Source organism: Penaeus vannamei, chromosome 36 (assembly GCF_042767895.1).
Source record: "Penaeus vannamei isolate JL-2024 chromosome 36, ASM4276789v1, whole genome shotgun sequence".
NCBI classification, from domain to species: Eukaryota; Metazoa; Arthropoda; class Malacostraca; order Decapoda; family Penaeidae; genus Penaeus; species Penaeus vannamei.
Genome location: NC_091584.1, coordinates 3,581,908 through 3,586,907, shown reverse-complemented (window position 1 = coordinate 3,586,907; position 5,000 = coordinate 3,581,908).

Below are 5,000 nucleotides of genomic sequence, written 5' to 3'. Positions count from 1 at the left end.
ACAATTCATTTTACTTGTATATATTGGTGTTTGGAAACTGAACAAGTCAGAGGTGTATAGATAGACAATGACTAAAGAAAGATAGAAGTAAAGAAATATCAGCATTGGGTTTATTAAAAGAAAGAAAAAAATATCTGAATTCTCATCAGTGCCCGCATCTGAAAATCGCCGATCCATTTTCTTTCTTTCTTTCTTCTTCTCCTTCTCCTTCTTCTTCTTCTTCTTACTCTTACTCTTCCTTTTTATCTTCTTCTTCTTCTTCTTTATCTTCTTCCTTCTTCTTCTTCTCCCCCTCCTCCTCCTCCTCCTCCTCCTCCTCCTCCTCCCCCTCCCCCTCCCCCCTCCTCCCCTCCTCCTCCTCCTCCTCCTCTTCCCCCTCCTCCCCTCCTCCTCCCCCTTCTCCTCCTCCTCCTCCCCCTCCACCTCCCCCTCCCCTCTTCCCTCTCCCTCCACCACCCCCTCCTCCTCCTCCTCCCCTCTCCCTCCTCCTCCTCCCCCTCCTCCTCCTCCTCCTCCCCCTCCTTCTCCTCCTCCTCCCCCTCCTCCTCCTCATCCTCCCCCTCCCCCTCCCCCTCCTCCTCCTCCTCCTCCTCCCCCTCCTCCTCCTCCCCCTCCCCCTCCTCCGCCTCCCCCCTCCCCCCTCCTCCTCCTCCCCCTCCTCCTCCTCCTCCTCCCCCTCCTCCTCCTCCTCCTCCTCCTCCCTCCTCCTCCTCCTCCCCTCCTCCCCCTCCTCCTCCCCTCCTCCTTTCTCCCCCTCCCCCTCCCCCTCCTCCTCCCCCACCTCCTCCCCCACCTCCTCCTCCCCCTCCTCCTCCTCCTCCCCCCCTCCCCCTCCCCCTCTTGCCTCCCCCTCCCCCTCCCCCTCCTCCTCCTCCCCCTCCTCCTCCTCCTTCTCCTCCTCGGCATCCTCCTCCTCCTCCCCCTCCTCCTCCCCCTTTTCCCCCTCCCCATCCTCCCCTTCCCCCTCCTCCTCCTCCTTCTTCTTCTTTTCCTCGACAGAAATGCCCCCCAAAAGATCCCCGCCGTTCGCAAAAGTGTCTTCGCGATCATTTGGCCGAAACGCACCGTGTGTTGTGCGGAGAAGTCGAGTGAAAAGCCGCTCGACTTGAAACCTCTCGGCGAAGCTTTCCGTGGCGAACTGGGCGAGCGTGGGAAGTAATTCGCTTCCTGCTTCCAAAATGATAACAAAAAAAAAAAAAAATAATAATAATAAATGAATAAATAAGACAAGACAAGACAAGACAAGACAGGACAAGAAGATAAGATAAGATAAGATAAGATAAAATAAGATAAAATAAAATGAGATGAGATGAGATGAGATGAGATGAGATGAAATAAGATAAGATAAGATAAGATATTAATATTGAAATTAAAATAAAAACTAAAATTAAAATTAAAATTCAATTTAAAATTAAAATTAAAATTCAATTTAAAATTACATATAAAATTCAATTTAAAATTAAATAAAAAATGAAAAAAAAAATGAAAATAAAGATAAATAAAAAACTTATTTTAACATATTCGAATTTTATGGTCTAAATATCGAGTCAGGAGGCATTCATGCAATTTACTAAGCTTTTTCATAATGCTTATTTATTGCCCTTCAGAGATAGGTCTCAGCATCCTTGGTAGAACCGAACTCTATGACTTCTATCATTATTGTTGTTTTTCTTGTTGTTGCTATTATCATTGTTGTTTTGTTGTTGGTATTAACATTATTTTTTATATTATTATTATTATTGCTTTTATCATTATTATTATTATTATTATTATTATCATTATCATTATTATTATTATTATTACTATTATCATTATCATTATCATTATTATAATTATAATTACAATTATAATTATAATTATGATTATAATAATAATAATAATAATAATAAAAAAAAAAATAATAATAATAATAATTATTATTATTATTATTATTATTACTATCATTATTATTATTATTATTATTATTGTACGTAAGGTATGAATGAGAATTAATATCTTCACAATACAAGAGATGTATCTGATCGGTTTCGTATATATCTCTATCAGGAATATATAAAATTCATGTATTTCTGACGATTTCTGAAGATTTATTCGAAGTCGGTCAAATACATCTCTCGCATTGTGAAGATATTCGTTCTCATTCATACCTTTTCTATTTTTATCAATATGAATACGGTTCATCATTATCATTACCATTATAAATTTTATATCATTACTATTATTTTACATTATTACTATTATTATTATTATTATCGTTACTATCATCTTCCATCATCATTATCATTATCATTATCATCACTATCATCATCATCATCATCATCATCCTTTTTAACAATAGCCAAAATAGTTAAATAAATGAATGAATAAATAAATGATTAATAAAAAAGGATGGTGATGGTGGTGGTGATAATGATGATGATGATGAAAGATGATATTAATGATAATAATAAATATACAAAAAATGATATATAAATAAAGAAATAAAATAAATGGAAAAATGATGATGATGATGAAAGATGATAGTAATGATAATGATAAACATATAAAAAATATATAAATAAATAAAAGAAACGGAAAAATGATGATGGTGGTAATGAAAGATGACAATAATGATAATAATGAACATATAAAAAATAAACATAAATAAATAAATAAAATAAATGAAAAAATGATGATAGTGGTGATGAAAGATGACAGTAATGATAATAATAAATGTATTAAAAATAAATAAACAAATAAAATAAATGAAAAAAATAAAAATAAAAATGGCGGGATGTGGAAAAGGCACTATCTAAGGGCACTGTGCCAGGGGGGTGGGGGGTGGGGGGGGGCAGCATAGGAGGAGACAGCGGGGGGAGGAATTCCAGGCTTCCCTTTGATAATCCCAATGAGAATTATGCCTCTGGTTTATAGGATCGGCCAGTCGAGCGGATTGGATGGGGGGGGGATTAGGTGGGAGGGGAGGGGGGAGGAGGGAGGGGGTGGGGGTAAAGCACGTGGTAGCCTCTAATAGCGGCCGGGTTGGTGGGGTGGGAGTGGGGGTGGGGGGAAGGGGGATAGGATTCGTGGTGGAGTTAAGAGCGAATGGGATTGGGGGGAGGGGAAGGGGAAGGGGAGGAGGGCACGTGGCAGATTTCATGGCAAAATAGGGGGGGGAGGGGGAGGGCATGAGGCAGATTTTATAGCAAAACAAGTGGGGAGGGGGAGGGTACGAGGCAGATTTCATAGCAAAATAAGGATGGGGGGGGGGAAGGGGAGGGCACGAGGCAGACTCGATACCGACGGAGGAAGGGGGAGGGGGGGGGAGGGAGGACAAAGGTATTTCAATCCCCTTTCCTGAACTGCTATGACGAAAAGCTAATGATTTCCTTACTTAAATGATCTCAATCGGAGTTGCAAATGTCAAAATTATAAATCCTTCAGCTAGTACTTTCTTGTACTTTCTTCTCTCATTACTTTCGGTATTGCGATGTCACGTGCTAACCATACGACCACAAATCTTTCAACAATATAGAAATGTCTCCTGTTATTATCCTCGTCAAACAGATGTCTAATTCTAGATATTTCATCATAATAAAAAAATCAGTTTATATGGAATGATCAGCTGTATAAACATGCGTAATATATCATGTTGTGCTCGTGTGTGCATGTAGTTGCTCATGTGTGTGTATTGGTCGGTGTATGTGGGTGTGCGTAAGTGTGTACACCTACGTGTGTGTTGGGGTGTGCGTACGTGTGTACATGTGCGTGTATGTGGGTGTGCGTAAGTGTGTACATGTGCGTGTGTATTGGGGTGTGCGTACGTGTGTACATGTGCGTGTGTGTTGGAGTGTGCGTACGTGTGTACATGTGCATGTGTGTTGGGGTGTGCGTACATGTGTACATGTGCGTGTGTGTTGGGGTGTGCGTACGTGTGTACATGTGCGTGTGTGTTGTTTGTGCGTACATGTGTATATATGCGTGTGTGTTGGAGTGTGCGTACGTGTGTACATGTGCGTGTGTGTTGGGGTGTGCGTACTTGTGAACGAGTGCGTGTGCGTGTATTTTGGAGTGATTTGTCCCCTTCCCCGCAAATTACTGCTGATCAAAACAAATTCATAGACAGCATTCCCAAATGACAAAAATAAACCTTAACAGAACAAAAAAAAAAAAAAAAAAAAAAAAAAAAGTGACAAAATACCCAAATTTAAAAAAAATAAACCTTACAAAAAAAAGAAAAGAAAAAAAAAAAAATAGTGACAAAATTCGGATAAAAATCAACACAGGAAGCACCATAAACTTTGGTAACCAAATCAGGCAAGCGAAACGAAGAGATAATGAAGATTTATGGAACAAGAGGAGATGTTATTCTACCAAGATAAATTCCGTTGTGTGGGGAAGGGGGGGGGAGGGAGGTCGAGAAGAAGGGGGGGGGGATGTACAGATAGATTTCTTTAAGGAATACTGAATAAGTTATTGTTTTACAACAACACAAAAATCATTTTTAGAGCAAAGAGATTCTCTTCATGTGTGTCAAGCTTAATTATGTAGTTTAGGTGAAAAGATAATTTAAAATTGATTTCTTTAAGTGCTTTCCCCGATCTGATTCTCACTATTGTCCTATCATCTCAGATCTAATTTCATAGACAATTTCATCCATAGAGTTTGATTTCTGATGATATACCTCTCTCATTAAATCAATATATATTTTACTTCATCACTCTCTATTTCGCTTCACCACTCTCTACTTTACTTCATCTCTTTACTTTACTTCATCATTCTCTACTTTACTTCATCTCTTTACTTTACTTCATCACTCTCCATTTTACTTCATCACTCTTTTATTTCATCACTCTATTTTACTTCATCACTATTTTATTTCATCACTCTATTTTACTTCATCACTATTTTACTTCATCACTCTATTTTACTTCATCACTCTCTATTTTACTTCATCACTATTTTACTTCATCACTCTCTATTTTACTTTATCACTATTTTACTTCATCACTATTTTACTT